This window comes from Erpetoichthys calabaricus, chromosome 10 (genome assembly GCF_900747795.2).
Source record: "Erpetoichthys calabaricus chromosome 10, fErpCal1.3, whole genome shotgun sequence".
NCBI lineage: Eukaryota > Metazoa > Chordata > Cladistia > Polypteriformes > Polypteridae > Erpetoichthys > Erpetoichthys calabaricus.
This window is the reverse complement of record NC_041403.2, coordinates 32,297,239-32,315,433: the sequence shown is the minus strand read 5'-3', so window position 1 is coordinate 32,315,433 and position 18,195 is coordinate 32,297,239. Positions and strand designations below refer to the sequence as shown.

At 40.2% G+C, this 18,195-nt stretch overlaps 1 protein-coding gene across 2 annotated transcripts in view; it reads left to right on the top strand.

The window, feature by feature from the left end:
• The window catches only part of dennd1b (DENN/MADD domain containing 1B), a 385,932-nt gene that overhangs the window by 216,940 nt on the left and 150,797 nt on the right, over positions 1-18,195 (top strand). The window lies entirely within an intron of this gene.

Here is an 18,195-nt window from a genome sequence, read left to right as displayed (position 1 = left end):
AACGTTATTCAAACACTGCAAACAAACATTTGTCTCTTTTTCAAAAGTTTAAACTGTGCTCCATGACAAGACAGAGATGACAGTTCTGTCTCACAATTAAAAGATTGCAAACATATCTTCCTCTTCAAAGGAGTGTGCGTCAGGAGCAGTGACTGTCAGAGAGTTAGAGAAAAGCAAACAAATCAATAGGGCTGTTTGGCTTTTAAGTATGCGAAGCACCGCGGCACAAAGCTGTTGAAGGCGGCAGCTCACACCCCCTCTGTCAGGAGCAGAGAAAGAGAGAGAGTGAGATAGAGAGAGACGAGACAGAGTTTGTTTTTCAATCAAAAATCAATACGTGCCCTTCGAGCTTTTAAGTATGCGAAGCACCGTGCAGCATGTCGCTTCAGGAAGCAGCTGCACAGAAGGTAGCAAAGTGAAGATAATCTTTCAGCATTTTTAGACGAGCGTCCGTATTGTCTAGGTGTGCAAACAGCCCCCCTGCTCAATCCCCCTACGTCAGGATCAGAGAAAGTCAGCACAAGAGAGAGAGAGAAAAGTAAGTTGGGTAGCTTCTCAGCCATCTGCCAATAGCGTCCCTTGTATAAAATCAACTGGGCAAACCAACTGAGGAAGCATGTACCAGAAATTAAAAGACCCATTGTCCGCAGAAATCCGCGAACCAGCAAAAAATCCGCGATATATATTTAAATATGTTTACATATAAAATCTGCGATGGAGTGAAGCCGCGAAAGGCGAAGCGTGATATAGCGAGGGATTACTGTATTTGCTTCCTCAGTTGGTTTGCCCAGTTGATTTCATACAAGAGATGCTATTGGCGGATGGCTGAGAAGCTACCCAGTCAGAACACGCAGTTAAGTTCCTGTGTGCTGCTGATTGGCTCAGCGACGGAGTGCTGCATTAACCAGGAAGTCTCATCTCACTCATTCAGCATTAACGTGCTCTTGCTACTGCATTCAGGGGATTATCACCTTCATAGTCATCATTTTTACTGCGCTGCATATTCATCACCATCATCACGTCATATATAGCTACATGTACTTCACTCTACAGTAAGTGTAAACTTATCTACCCATTTCATATTGCTTAGCAGTTGTCGCTGTTATTAATAGAGTAAAGGGTGGGTTGTAAACAATACAGGGAGGGTTTAAAAACGTCCAAATACACGTTAAATAATTAAATAAATATGGTGTCCCTACTTCGCGGAAATTCAGTTATCACGGTCGGCCTTGGAACCTATCTCCCGCGATAAGTGAGGGATTACTGTACCTGAAAAATTACATACCCCTCTAGTACCGTATTTATATACTATCTTTAAAAAAGGTATGAAATAAAATTTTAATTTAAAGGTTTAAAATTTCGTACTTCATTCACGACAGGGTGCCACATGTCAATATGTAGCACTGGTGTTCATTTTCTTAATTTATACATACTGACATAGGTGCAGGAAAGTGGGGATTATGGCAGTCCTGGTGCAAAAGTGAAAATGACACTTTTTTTTTTTTTTTTTCATGTTTCTGTAAGAAGATCGATTCACTGTCATATCACATAAATGCTAATTAAGTTTTCTTTAAGTGGCACTAAAACCAAAATAAGTCAGTAGTACCTCTATATATAACTCACCAGTTTGTCAGGTAGCTTATAGTGATGATTGCACTAATATAATGACAAAATTCCATGAAATGGAAGTGTAATGATTATCCCTACCCATGTTTCAAGTTTGCAGTATCTGTGCTAATTTATGCAAAGAACCCAACATAACCATCCAAGTAACGCACAGTGTCGGTTTTTAAGCAAGACAACAGTTACAGATATCCTTTTTGGCATGCTAGGAGCAAAGGTGTAGGGAGAGCAACATTTTTCAACTGTTTTTTTGTTGTGGCATGTTTTTGTAACCCAATAAATCCCAAGGCACACCATGATATTACCAACCACAAAAGCATTAAATCTCTTTTAAACTGTTTTAACATGTTTTAAACTGTTCAAAGGGGCAGGAAATGGACAAGAAAAGCAGCTTGGAGATTGCCAATTGCAGACACAGTACTTGTGTAGAGTATAATTTTTAATCATTGATTGTGATGAACAATTAAGGATAGTATTTGTGGAGTTTTAACACAAGTTTTAATTTATGCCCATTTATGAGATGCTTGTCTTTCAGTTACATCAACCTTTAGCAGTGTATCAAAGTCAACAGTCGTTTCAGTTGTTTCTTTACTTTGACACGTCTGTGTCTCATATGATAGATAGACAGATAGATAGATAGATACTTTATTAATCCCAAGGGGAAATTCACATACTCCAGCAGCAGCATACTGATACAAGAAAACAATATTAAATTAAAGAGTAATAAAAATGCAGGTAAAAAACGGACAATAACATTGAATAATGTTAACGTTTACCCCCCCGGGTGGAATTGAAGAGTCGCATATTTTGGGGGAGGAACGATCTCCTCAGTCTGTCAGTGGAGCAGGACAGTGACAGCAGTCTGTCGCTGAAGCTGCTCCTCTGTCTGGAGATGATCCTGTTCAGTGGATGCAGTGGATTCTCCATAATTGCTAGGAGCCTGCTGAGCGCCTGTCGCTCTGCCACGGATGTCAAACTGTCCAGCTCCATGCCTACAATAGAGCCTGCCTTCCTCACCAGTTTGTCCAGGGGTGAGGCATCCTTCTTCTTTATGCTGCCACCCCAGCACACCACTGCGTAGAAGAGGGCACTCACCACAACCGTCTGATAGAACATCTGCAGCATCTTATTGCAGATGTTGAAGGATGCCAGTCTTCTAAGGAAGTATAGCCGGCTCTGTCCTCTCTTGCGCAGAGCATCAGTATTGGCAGTCCAGTCCAATTTATCATCCAGCTGCACTCCCAGGTATTTATAGGTCGCTACCCTCTGCACACAGTCACTTCTGATGATCATGGGGTCCAGGAGGGGTCTGGGCCTCCTAAAATCCACCACCAGCTCCTTGGTTTTGCTGGTGTTCAGTTGTAGGTGGCTTGAGTCGCACCATTTAACAAAGTCCTTGATGAGGTTCCTATACTCCTCCTCCTGCCCACTTCTGATGCAGCCCACGATAGCAGTGTCGTCAGTGAACTTTTGCACGTGGCAGGTCTCCGAGTTGTATTGGAAGTCCGATGTATATAGGCTGAACAGGACCGGAGAAAGTACAGTCTCCTGCGGCGCTCCTGTGTTGCTGACCACAATGTCAGACCTGCAGTTCCCGAAACGCACATACTGAGGTCTGTTCGTAAGATAGTCCACGATCTATGCCACCAGGTATGAATCTACTCCCATCTCTGTCAGCTTGTCCCTAAGGAGCAGAGGTTGGATGGTGTTGAGGGCGCTAAAGATGTCTAGAAACATAATTCTTACAGCACCACTGCCTCTGTCCAAGTGGGAGAGTGATCGGTGTAGCATATAGATGATGGCATCCTCCACTTCCACCTTCTCCTGGTATGTGAACTGCAGAGAGTCGAGGGAGTGGCATACCTGTGGCCTCAGGTGGTGAAGCAGCAGCCGCTCCATGGTCTTCATCACATGTGACGTCAGAGCGACAGGCCGGAAGTCGTTCACCTCACTAGGACGTGATACCTTTGGGACTGGGGTGATGCAAGATCCACTGGTATGAAGCCAATTTGATAATTAATACATTGGCCTTGTTTTCTTATTGCCTTTTTTTCAACATGCCTTTCGGGAAGGCATTCAAATTCAGTTTGTACTTACTTAAGTTCAGGTTTAAGGTCATTGTTTAAGTGTATGCCAGTTTAAAAATAAAATTTAAACCACGCCATTTTTTTGATTCCTTTGTGTTGATTCTAAATTATTTTTGTGATTCAGTGTGTATTTACTTCATGATTTATGTATTCATTTTATAACTTCATGTTAATGAATGAAAATGTTTTAATGTTAGATGTGATTAATCAAGATTAATTGCATACATTTATGCAATTAATTAGTTATTTTTTTAAATTATTTTCCAGCCCATATATAAGTTTTCCTTCAAGAGAATAACAAAGTGGATCCGGAAAAAAAAGTATATGAGAGTAAACGCAGTATGTGCCATTAATTTCAACATTGTAGCTTAGTTAGCTTAAAAGTTTGATGTAGCAAGTCAGAATCAAAGGGGACCTATCAGGCTTAAAATAACATGGAAGGAAAAACACAAACCATATTTCAAGGCCTAAGCTCAGTCTGTTCTCAAGTTGTAAATTAATGCATATACAATATTTGTGTACATCTGTGCATGTGTATAATGGTGTTCGTATATACACATAGTGTACTGAATATATAACATACCTGTATGCGATAACATATTAAAAAAATCTGGGGTTTCAAAGTATGTTATTGATTCAATTATGTAAAAATGTTTGATATTTTATTTAAAAAAAAAAAATCTCATCATGTGCCTTACCTTATTAGAGTTTGACAGATGCTGGACTAAGTCCAGGGGCTATGGCTTAGCTAGTCATATTTGTTTGTCTAGGTATACATACTCTACAGTTAAGTTTATTACAACAATATTTCTGCAGTGTATATGTAACTGAAATTTGCAATGAAATTTAAGAGTTAAAAGTGCAGAATTTCATCTTTTGTTTTCAGTACTTTACAACTTGTCTGATGAGTTGTAATTATTGTAACTAATTAAGTTAAAGTTTTAATGTGATTTATTTCTGTATCCAGTTTCTTTTTAAAGGTTTACTGATTTAACTGGCCATATCACAAAATGAATGCAGTATGTCTTCAGTAGATTTTAGGCAGGAGAAAGGAAACAGGAATACCGGAAAAAAAAAATCACCATCTATTTGATGGTGTCATTTTTAATCATGCAAGCGTCTTATGATAAAAATTATCAATGATGTTAATGCCAATCAGAGAACCAGTGAGTCATTAAGTAATCCTTGCAGGTTAGAAATTAATAAGACTAGCCAACCCTTGGCGTAGCATACGCCGCATAATTATGTATTGATGGGTGAACACTTCCTGAAAGACACAGTTGTCCAAATGGGGTGGGTTTGAGGATACGACTGTGAGTGAATGAAAAGATGGAACTCTGGAGAGAGCAACATACAATTGTCCATGACTGAAAACTGGGTTTGGCAGATACAGGCATATCGTTTTGAAAGTGTGTCCCTGTGCCTTATTAATTGTCATTGCAAAGGCCAATCTAACAGGAAATTGTCTGCGTGTAAACGTAAAAGGCAAATTTGAATCTGATGGGGTCAGGGATTCTCTCTCTCGCGCGCCTGTGTGTGTGTGTCTCTCTCTCGCGCGCGCCTGTGTGTGTGTGTCTCTCTCTCGCACGCCTGTGTGTCTCTCTCTCTCTCTCTTGTGCACCTGTGTGTGTGTCTCTCTCTCTTGCGCACCTGTGTGTGTGTGTGTGTGTGTCTCTCTCTGTCGCGCGCCTGTATGTGTGTGTCTCTCTGTCACGCGCCTGTGTGTGTGTGTCTCTCTCTCTCTCGCGCGCCTATGTGTGTGTGTGTGTCTCTCTCTCTTGCGTGCCTGTGTGTGTGTGTCTCTCTCGCGCACGCGCCTGTGTGCTGTAACTGAATGAAAAGATGGAACTCTGGAGAGAGCAACATACAATTGTCCGTGACTGAAAACTGGTTTTGGCAGATACAGGCATATCTTTTTGAAAGTTTGTCTCTGCGTCTTATTAGTTGCCATTGCAAAGGCCAATCTAACAGGAAATTGCGTGTAAAAGTAAAAGGCAAATTTGAATCTGATGGGGTCAGGGAAATCTGGGGAATAAGGACAGTTTGTGAGGTAGCAGCTGCGATTGTTTTACACTCTAGTACATTGCGTTGAATTCTGAGAACAGTCCGTCTAGTGCCTTTACAGAGACTTCTTGCTGGCATGAGGTTTCTGAGAAGCATGACGACTGAACCAATTTTAAGTTTGACTTTATGCGGAGGCATGCCAGTGGGAGTAATGGCTGTCCGGCCGGGTCATGGGAATACCGCCGCCGGATCGCCAGTCGGCATCGTTTATGGTCGGAACTACGACGGTATGTGATCTTCTTCGAACCTCCGACTTTCGTTCTTGATTAATGAAAACATTCTTGGCAAATGCTTTTGCTCTCGCGTGAATTGTTGGCTCTGTAGTGCGTGTGCCATGGTCGGCTGCTTAGTGAATTGTTGGCTCTATCTTGATTGCGTCTTGCTTGCCATGGATTTAGTGAATTATATATATAGATTAAATATACTGACAATGCTGTAACGGGTGAAGCTAAGTAAACTAGTGAAGAGGAGTCTGCTTAAGATTTAAGTAGGTGTTTCTTTGTGTGGTGTGCTGGCAGGAAGGTGGGACGTGTATGTGTGTGTAGGGGGTAGTAATAAATGTTACGAAACATACTATTTGTTTAAATTAATATTTTATATTTAACATTGTCTGATTTTACAGTATTCTGTGCTCTGAAAATATGCAAACTGTCACAATGTGGCAACACTGGATGTCTCAGGGCTTTATTTTTGTATTGTGTCATTGGCTTTCTAATTGTGGCAAACACAGAGCAAAATGTTGCAATATATTACATCTATGTTGTACTGGGAATAGTTGACTCCAAGTATCCTTAATGTCATTATCCTAGCTAGAGTTTCAATTGTGGGTTATTATTTTTAGGCTGTTGAACTGTTCTGTGTCTCATTAATGTTCTGACTAGATGATTGACAAATAAAATTTCATTTTCACTGAATTACAAATGGCACACTGACCATAGATATAAAGCTGCTTATTTCAAACAGGCCATCAAGGCCTGTGTAAGTACAGTTTATGACAGCGTATCTGAATGTATCAGAAGTGCAGCAATGGGCTATAGAACTCCAGGGTGCAGTTTCAGTTTATGTAACCTTAAAATTGTCTCAAATACAAAGTAATATCTAAAGTAATATAGAATGTAATGTTAAAATATTGTTTTGTTTTTTTTTTACTTTCTTCAAATGTAGCAGTAGAGACGAAAGTACTGCGATGAAGTCAAATTTTCTGTGTCAGGTTATTGACAGATTTGCATATTAAAAGAATCCTTAAATAGTAGTTGGTCATTACTGGTTGTGATGTCTGTCTGTCTGTTTGTGTGTCTGTTCCATCTCTAAATCACTGTCTGACTTATGTTGAACTTTTCAACAGTTCACCATCAAATTTGCTTCCCTTTTAAAATCATAAAAAAAAACCTACACTCCTTGAGTAAAGTCTTAGGACCAATATACTGGTACTGAATAGGGCCTCCTTTCACTGTCAGGACAGTCTCAATTCATCATGAGATGGATTCCACAAGATGATGGAAACATGCTGTTAAGATTCTGGTCCACATTGGCATGATTGCATAGTACAATTTCTGTAGATTTGTGAGCTGTACATTTGTGCTGTGAATCTCATGTTGTACTATTGGCTTCAGATCTGGGGCCTCATGCATAACGTCGTGCGTAGAATTCACACTATAACATGACGTAAGCACAAAAGCTGAAATGTGCTTACGCACAGAAAAATCCAGTTGCAGGAATCTGTGCGTACGCAAACATCCACATTCTTCTGCTACATAAATCCCGATCGGCGTGAAAAGTAACGCTTGTGCACGCGCCTGCTGTCCCGCCCCAACTCCTCCCAGAATTACGCCTCTTTGAATATGCAAAGCAATATAAATAACCCTTAAGCTCAGCGTTCTGTGAAAAAGCAATGCCAAAAGTATGAGGAAAAATAGAAGAATTTCAGGGAATACCAAATGGAGGCAAAGAAAAACGTATTATTTGTTGGTTTAAACAGTTATATAAGCAACAAAAGGAAGTTGATTGAGTGACAGAGCGTGTTGGAGAAACTCGAAAGCTCAAGTTCACAAAGTCGCACAGTGCCCGAAATAAAAAAAAAAAGTTGTCAGATATCAAAGTCGGTGTGAAAAGGCGAGTCGTAGCCCACCGTCTGAGTGTCATATGAAAGCTTATTAGGGTACAGTGAAAAAAAAAAGGAACACTGTGAAAAAAGCACGAAATGTCAACTTTAATCTCGAAATATCCACTTTAATCACGTAGTTTATTTTGTCATTAAAGTAGAACATCATAAACTTCATCTTAAAATCGCTTAATTTACTAGTTTCTGAAATCCAATCGTAACTAAAGTAGCACGTTAAATGCTTTGTTGTGTATTTGATCTTGTATGTGCTCTATATGCCTTAATCACTACGTGCTTTTCCTCCGACAGGACACAGAATCCATTACATTCGTAATATTACAGCTCTCTGAATAATTAAAATACTGAGAGGTATACGTGATATCATTTTCATGATGATATGAGTTAAAGCATGTTATTAAACATGGGAACATGGTGGCGTAGTGATTGCTCATGTCTTACGCAAGATGGTTGCTGCGCCATGCACGACCTTCGATGAAATGCTTTATTGCAGCAGTGCTGTCTTTTTCAAACGTACTAACCCCCAATTTCTGTCCTTACTTTTCTTTCTCCAAATACCCAATCGCCACACAATCAGCTCTGTAATAGACGTTAAGCCATCTGTAAGTTTAGAATGCCGATTCTTCAAAACTTTTAAGGAACATCGAAATATCTTCGTAATGTTTAGTTATTCTATCCATCTATCCTTCCAGTGTCGCGCCAGCCACAGAATGAATACAGCGCGAGGCAGGAACAAACCGTGAACGAAGCTCAAGCTCGCTAGCGCTGCGGCACCGTGTAGTTAAAGTTTTATCTGTATAATATAATAAACATATTTTGCTGCATTTCATCTTAAAAATGATATCGTCATTATATGTAAATACGCACTTTATAAAGTGGCACAGGTTGTGCAATATTATAACTGTATCATAAGTACAATTACCTCACGGTAACTTGCAAGTCCGCGAGGTCCGAACAGGAAAGGCTCTGAAGCGTTGGTCGGATGTGAGCAGTTCAAATAGCGAATGGCTAAGGCAGCGAGTGCTTGATGCTGTATACCGATAATTCTCTTTCCAATCACTGTAGATCTGTGAGTCACACTCAGATACAGTGATATAAATACTCCAAGTGATGCAGTGAGAGTAATATGGAAAAAGATGATCCGCTGTGGCAACCCCTAACGGGAGCAGCTGAAAGAAGAAGAAGAAGGTGCAGTGAGAGTAACAACGTTAAAGCAGTTATGGTTTTTGGAATAGTTTGACCATTCCGTGGACCATTATATTATATACTGGTTAATTACAATCAGATGCATTAAACTAATAAACAATATGCGGTTAATTTCAGTGTATTTATAAACCGCGTCAGGGACGTGGATCTGAAAAAGAATGATAAACCACACAGGAACAGTAGCACTGCTTTGACGCTGGGTGCCGCCAGTCTGCAAAACCGAGCGGAGAACTTGCGTATTACAGGGTATGAGCTACCGTGGAAATGTGCGTGGCTTTATGCCAAGTTTAGGTTTTATACATCACGATTTGAACGTGGAAACATTCTTACGCAACATTTCTTGCATATGCACCGTTTATACATAAGGCCCCTGGTGACTGGGAAGGACGCTGAAGTTGTTGTGTTAATTAAACCAGTGTGAGATGATTTTTTGTTTTGTTACATGGTGCACTGCCATGCTGGAAGTAGCCATTAGAAGAAGAATAAATTGTGGCCATGAATGGATGGACATGGTCAGCAGCAATACTCAAATAAACTGTGGCATTCAAACAGTGATTGATTGGTATTAACAGGCCCAGAGTGTGCCAAGAAAACATTCTCCAAACCATTACTCTTTTACCACCAGTCTGAACTGTAGACACAATGGCAGGCTGTGTACATGGCTTCATGCTTTTGATTCCATATTCTGACCCTGTCACCTGTATGCCTCAGAAATATTTGAGATTTGTCAGACCTGGTGACAGTTTTCTAGTCTTCAGCTGTGCAATTTTGGTGAACCTGTGCCCACTGCAGCCTCACCTCTCTGTTCTTGTCTAACAGGAGTAGGACCTGACATAGTCTTCTGCTGTTCAGCCCTTCCGTATTAAGGTTTGACGTATTGTGCAGTCTAGGAGGCTTTTCTGCTCTCAATGGATGTACACGGTATTTATTTGAGTTACTGTAGCCTATCAGCTCATACGAGTCTGGTTGTTCTCCTCTTAAGTTTTCTCATCAACAAGGCATTTCTGTCCACAGAATTGTCACTTACTGATATTTTTTTTTTTAATTTTTCATACCATTCTGAGTAAAGTCTAGTGACTACTGTGTGTGAAAATTCAAGGAGTTCAGCAGTTACAGAGATACTCAAAATAGCCTGTCTGCCAACAATCATGACACAGTCTAAATCATGAGATCACATTTTTTCCCATTCTTGTGTTTGATGTGAATATTCTGAAATATTTTTGAAATTCTAAACAATTTTTTGTTGAATGGAGAAAGTCATAAATTTTTTTTTTCAAATCTGTTTTATCGAAATGCCAAATTTAAGACAAAATTGACCGTTTTGTGTTACTTGAGGTTTTACATTTACAGAAAAAAGTATTGGCTGAACTCTAAAACACAGACAGTGACCAGTATCTTAGGTGCTGGCCACTAAAAACCAGTTCAGATTAGCGTACAGTCATCCCTCACCTATCGCGGGGGTTACGTTCCAGAGCCCCCCGCGATAGGTGAAAATCCGCGAAGTAGCGACCTATATTTATTTTATTATTTATACATATTTTAAGCTTTATAAACCCTTCCCACACTCTTATAAACCTTTCTCAATCTCTTGTTAACCTTTCCCACACTCTTATAAACACTTCCTATGCTCTTAAACACTTTCTACATTCTTAAACACCGCAGACCAACACTGCACACTTCACGCAGCGATCAGACGTCGATGTGTCTGCACTCGCTTTGTGAAGGGGGGCAGCTGAACTCACGCTGAGCAGAAATGGACTTTGTGCTGCTTCTGCCAAAATGCCTGCTTGTCGCTCTGCCCGTTCGGAAGGAGGAGGAGGAGTGGGGGGGTGTGAGGGCTGAACGCACGTTTGCTCAAACCCCCCTCCCCGGAGGCGCAGTACGCTCCTGCCACTTCGCATTGTCAAGGGGGTGTGGAGCTGAATGAACGCTAAGGAGAAGTGGACTTTGTGCTGGCTTTGTGCTGCTTGTCGCTGTGCGTGTCAATGATTTAAAAGCCTGTAGAGCACCTATTTTCCTGTCTCACTGTCTTGTGTCACTGTCTTGTCTTGCATGAAGTTAAAATGTTTTATAATAGTGAGATGTTACTCATATCCTTAGCCCGACATCCACATATCATATGTGTTAACAAAGTGTGTTTTTTAAGTTTACATGTGTTTAAAGCATGTGGGATGGGTATTTTAAGGCTTGAACTATAAAAATGTTTATTTATATGGTCTTTCTATATCGCGGATTTTCTCCTGTTGCTGATGGGTCTGGAACATAACTTCCGCGATAGGCGGGCAATCACTTGTATTTAAAAACCCGCGAAGTCGTGAATCCGCGAAAAGTGAACCGCGAAGTAGCGAGGGATTACTGTATTAAGAAAAACAAAAACATCATTGAAAATCCACCAGGTGGCGCCTTTGATCCCAGTATTGTGACTTCTAATGTTTTGCCTAAAGTCTACAAAATAAAAAGAACAACTTGTTTCATGATCCAGCTGTAGAAATATGTAAAAGAGCATGCCTGTCTTATAAGATCCTCAAAAGTCAATGTTTTCAGTGGGCTGCCACTGATAGTGACCAGTAATCCTAATGTGACACATACTGTATGCATCTAATGCAAGCACTCTTAAGACTCTGCAAAATACTGCACGGTGCTTGTTCTCCACCCAGCTGTTGCATCACGTAATTGCCATTTTTTGCTGACATTAAGAAGCAAATGATTAATATGACCAACTATTGTTCTTCCAATAGTTTCTCATATGGTAAGTTGCAAGAGTACCCTTTAATTTACTATGAACTGGAGTGTAAATAAGCCAAGCAATGTTAGCTCTGTAAGTAAGAAAGGAAATGGCGAATGTTAATGTTTTTGTTACGGTTTGATCAGTGTTCAGTTGTGTCCACAGTTTTTGATACACAATTAGAATTTTACAAAATATTTGTCATCATTATTTTAAATTTATCATAATGAGAGTTGTGCTGGCATCATGCTGAACTTTGTTACCCAGGTATTCAAGTCTACAGCAATGTCTTCCAATACCACTTGGAGAATTTCTTGATCCTGTCAACTAAGAAATGTATTTAGCAGCTAAGAAATCTCAGTAAGCCAAGCCTTGTATTCCTCCCATGGGAAGGCCAAAGGCTAAATATCCAAACTACTTCAGCTGGATCCTCTCAATGTGAAGAAACAGAAATTCTGCTTAAAGGCTCTCCACTATTGCTGAGCTTCTCACACTGTCACCAAGAATGAGCCCAGAATTTCTGCACAGAGGCCTCACTTTGGCCCTTTGATCAAAAGAAGAGAATGTGAGTACATTACCCAAAGTTGGTGACTGAAGTCGAGGGCAACAGCCACTTGTGTCATGTGGTCACCCCTTACCTGAAGAGAACAAGCCACCTCAGGTTCACGGTAGAGGACTCCCACCTCAGGCTTGGAGCTGCTGATTATACTCCTAGCCATATAACATTTTAGATACAAACTATTTCAGTGTATGCTGTTGAGGCCAGGAGGACAACTGGATTAACAAGGAAGAAGTAAGGACAGCAATGAAAAGGATGAAGATTGGGAAGGCAGTTGGTCCAGATGACATATCTCTGGAAGCATGGAGGTGTTTAGGAGAGATGGCAGTGGAATTTTTAAAATGATTGTTTAATGAGAGGATGCCTGAGGAGTGGAGAAGAAGTGTACTGATACTGATTTTTAGGAATATGTGAGATACACAGAACTGTAGTAACTACAGAGGGATAAAATTGATGAGCCACAGTGTGAAGTTATGGGAAAGAGAAGAGGAAGCTAGGTTAAGAACAGAGGTGATGATTAGTGAGCAGCAGTATTGTTTCATGTTGGGAAAGAGCACTACAGATGTGATGTTTGCTCTGAGGGTGTTGATAGACAAGTATAGAGAAAGCCAGAAGGAATTGCATTGTGTCTTTGTGGACCTAGAGAAGGCATATAACATGGTTCCTAGAGAGGAGTTGTGGTATTGTATAATGATGTCTGGTGAGTGATACAGGATATGTATGAGAGAAGTGTGACAGTGGTGAGGTCTGCGGTAGGGGTGACAGATACATTCTCTGAACCTTTTCTTATTTGGACAGATTGACAGACGACATTAGGCAGGAGTCCCCATGGAGTATAATGTTTGCAGATGACATTGTGATCTGTAGTGAGAGTAGGGAGCTGGTCGAGGAGACCCTGGAGAGGTGGAGATATGCTGTAGAGAGGAGAGGAATAAAGGTCAATAGAAACATGACAGAATTATATGTGTGTGAATGAGAGGGCGCTTAGAGGAATGGTGAGGATGCAGGGAGTAGTGTTGGTGAAGTGGGTGAATTTAAATACTTGGGATCAACAGTATAGAGCAGGGGTGTCGAACTCCAGTCCTGGAGGGCCGCAGTGGCTGCGGGTTTTCATTCTAACCATTTTCTTAATTAATGACCAATTTTTGCTGCTAATTACTTCTCTTAATTAACTCGACTCTGCCCCTTTAGTTGTTTCTTTTTTCTTAATTAAAAGCCAAACCATAATGAGACACAAAACAAGCCGCCACATCACACAATATCAGAAAATAAAGAAAGGTGATGGTTTCAGTAAGGTTGATCTCTCAACTCATCAAAACACTTTGACAATGTTCTTATAAAAAACAAAAAAATCAACAGTTTTGGAAATGTCTGCTGTTGTAGAACGAGAGCAGCAACAAGCCGTGTAATTAAATAACGGGTTTAATTAACAGCAAGCATCGGCTTCTCATTAAGAAACTGGTTGGAGTTTGAAGCCCAAGTTTAAGCTAGTCATCTGTTGGCTCGTTTCACATCTCATTTCTGTTTGGCTGTCATTTAGTGAGGAAACAAATCAATTCAGAGGACTGAATCCTAACATGGCTGTTAAAATAAAGGGGAAATAAGTGAATTAGCAGTGAAAACTGGTCACTGATTAGGAAAAGGATTAGATAGAAAACCTGCAGCCACTGCGGCCCTCCAGGCCTGGGGCCTCATGTATTACGCCGTGCGTAGAACTCACACTATAACATGGCGTAAGCACAAAAGCGGGATTGTGCGTACGCACAGAAAAATCCAGATGCAGGAATCTGTGCGCACGCAAAATTTCACGTTCTTCCACTACATAAATCCCGATCAGCGTGAAAAGTAACGCACGTGCATGCGCCTTCTGTCCCACCCCAACTCCTCCCAGAATTACGCCTCTTTGAATATGCAAATCAATATAAATAGCCTTCTGTGAAAAGACAATGGGAAAAGCACAGGGGAAAATATAAGAATTTCAGCGAATACCAAGTGGAGACAAAGGAAAAACGTACTATTTGTTGGTTTAAACAGTGGTATAATCAACAAAAGAAAGTTGATCGAGTGACAGAGTGTTGGAGAAACTCGAAAGATCAAGTTCACAAAGTCGCACAGTGCCCGAAATAAAAAAGAAATCACATATCAAAGTCGCCGTGAAAAGGCAAGTCGTAGCCCACCGTCTTAGTGTCATATGAAAGCTTATTAGGGAACAGACAAAAAAAAAAAATAGGCACACAGTGGGAAAAAAAGCACGAAATGTCAACTTTAATCTCGAAATTTCCACTTTAATCACGTAGTTTATTTTGACATTAAAGTAGAACATCATAAACTTCATCTTAAAATCGTTTATTTTACTAGTTTCTCAAGCAGCACGTTAAATGCTTTGTTCTGTATTTGATCTTCTATGTGCTCTATGTGTGTGAAGCACTACGTGCTTCTGTTCTTTCTCTTTCTCCGACAGGACACAGAATCCATTACATTCGTGATATTACAGCTCTCTGAATAATTAAAATACTGAGATGTATACGTGATATCATTTTCATGATGATAGGAATGAAAGCATGTTATTAAACATGGGAATACGGTGGTGCAGTGATTGTTCATATCTCACGCAAGAGGCTTGCTGCGCCATGTGCGACCTTCGATGAAATAATTTATTACAGAAGTACTGTCTCTTTCAAACGTACTAACCTCCAATTCCTGTCCTTCCTTTTCTTTCTCCAAATACCCAATCGCCACACAATCAGCTCTGTAATAGACGTTAAGCCATCTGTAAGCTTAGAACGCCGATTCTTCAAAACTTTTAAGGAACATTGAAATATCTTCGTAGTACATGTTTAATTATTCTATTCGTCTATCCTTCCAGTGTCACGTCAGCACCAGCAATAATACAGCACAAGGTAGGAGCTATCCGTGAACTAGCTAGCGCTGCGGCACCGTGTCCTCACATGTTTAATTATTAACAATACAGATTATTTAAATGAAGTTAAAGTTTTATCTGTATACTATAAGCAACATATTTTGCTGCATTTCATCTTAAAAATGATATTGTCATCATACGCGCTTTATAAAGTGGCGCAGGTTGTGCAATATTATAACTAGTGTAAGTTTACAGTGAGGACATTGTACTTATAAGTACAAACAGTTCTACAAGGAGCACTTGATGGACTGATTGGGTGCGTTTATAGTTCTTGGGATGAAACTGTTTCTGAAACGCGAGGTCCGTACAGGAAAGGCTTTTGACGCTTTTTGCCGTGGTTGAGGTAGTGTGTACTTGAAACTGTATACCGATAATTCTCTTTCCGATCAATTGCTGCTGTGATTCCCCACTCAGATACAGTGTTATAAATACTCCGAGTGGTGCAGTGAGAGTAATATGGAAAAAGATGATCTGCTGTGGCAACCCTTAACGGGAGCAGCTGAAAGAAGAAGAAGATGCAGTGAGAGTAACAACGCTAAAGTAGTTATGGTATTTGGAATACTATGGCTATTCCCTGGACCATTATATTGCTACAGGTTAATTACAATCAGATGCATTACACTAATAAAAAATATGCAGTTAATTTCAGTGTATTTATAAAGCCGCATCAGGAACGTGGGTCTAAGAAAGGGTGACCACACAGGAACAGTAGCACTGCTTTGACGCTGGGTGCCGCCAGTCTGCAAAACCGAGCGGAGAAATTGCGTACGCCAAGGTATGAGTTACCGTGGAAATGTGTGTGGCTTTACGCCAAGTTTAGGTTTTATACATCGCGATTTGAGCGTGGAAACATTCGTATGCAACATTTCTGTGCGTACGCGCCGTTTATACATGAGGCCCCTGGAGTTTGACACCTGTGGTATAGAGTAATGGGGAGTGTGGATAAGAGGTGAAAAAGAGAGGGCAGGAAGGGTGGAGTGGGTGGAGAAGAGTGTCAGGAGTGATTTGTAACAGACTGGTACCAGCAAGAGTGGAAGGGAAGGTCTACAAGACGGTAGTGAGACCAGCTAAGTTATACGAGTTGGAGACAGTGGCACTGAACAAAAAACAGGAGACAGAGCTAGAGGTGGCAGAGTTAAACATGTTAAGATTTACATTGGTTGTGACAAAGATGGACAGGATTAGAAATGAGTACATTAGAGGGTCATCCCAGGTTGGACGGGTGGGAGACAAAGTCACAGAAGCAAGATTGCGTTGCTTTGGACATGTGCAGAGGAGAGATGCTAAGTATATTGGGAGAAGGAATTTAAGGATGATGCTGCCAGGTAAGAGGAAAACAGGAAAGCCTAAGAGAATGGTGTATGGATGTTCTGAGAGAGAACATTAAGGTGGTGGGTGTAACGGAGCAAAATGCAGAGAACAGGAAGGTATGGAAAAAGATGATACACTGTGGCGATCCTTAACGGGAGCAGCCAAATGAAGAAGAATATTCTAATTCCCACCAGAAGCTAGTAAAGCCAAGATAAATTTGGAGTAATGTGAAACCACTAACTGGAGCTAGTTAACAATCATATTCATCTTTTTGTCTCAATACCTTGTTACTTTAGTACACGACAAAAGCACTATATGGTTCATCTGCTGTTACACAGGAGCTGGATTAATACTAGAATAACTGAAGCCTATGAAAATATTTGTAATTCCTGGACACCTTAAATTCCCTCACACCTCTTCATCAGCATCTTTGTTTTGAAAATGTGTCAATCAGCACAAGTAGCAGAGAGCCTGCTCACTCATCCCCAACCGAGGTAACTGAAGTCAAGTCAGACGCAAAATTCTCAGAGCAGAAGTCACTTTATATGGGAGTTTGGTGTCTGGAATTGTGTAGAGTAAATAATATATTGTTGTTTGGAATACATACATTTCATGTGTGTTCTGTGTCTACAATGATCTGTGTAAATAAATGGTGGATAACAGGAAATGTGAGGCAAGAAATTTTGAACATATCTAAAACATAAACATTTCTCATGTTATAGTAATAATGACAAAATGCTAATATGAAGTATATAATGTGTGAAGACTGTCCAAATATCAAATAAACACTTTCACAAAAGAAAGAATATAACCAAAGAAAAAGAAATTATTCAATTTATATGTTGCTGTCAATGTGTAAAAACTAAAGCCCAAATATCAATCGACACAACATATACATATCAGCTAGGCTGGTGCAGAGGTAAGAACGGCTGCCTCATAATCTGGAGGTTGCGGAATCAAGCCTGGGTCCTCCGTGCATTTACTATTTTGAGTAGTGAGCTGCTTCAGTTATATTCTTGAATAAAATCGCACTTGTTTTGTTATACCTGTTTTGAAAGTGTTTGTTTAATATTTGGGCTTCACATATTATACACTTCACATCAGCATTTTGTCATTATTACTATGTACCATATAGTTTCTGTTTTAGTTATTCGTTCAACATTTCTTGCCTCACATTTCCTGTCATCTTACATTTACACAGATCGTTGTGGACACGGAACACACATGAAATGTATGAATTCCAAATAACAATGTGTTATTTACTTTATACAATTCCAGTCACCTAAGTCCTAGATAAACACACTTCAGCTGTAAGGATTTTACATCTGACTTGACTTCAGCTGACTCAGTGGGGGATGAGTGAGCAGGCTACCTTCTACTTGTGCTGATTGACACATTTGCAAAACACAGACGCTGATGAAGAGGTGCGAGGGAATTTAAGGTGGCCGGGCATTACAAATATTTCTGTAGGCTTCAGTTATTCTAGTGTTAAATATTGCATGTAGATATATGGATGAATGAGCAGACTATAAGGTTAATGTCCCAATTCTTACATAACGCTGTATGAGTATTGCATATTTA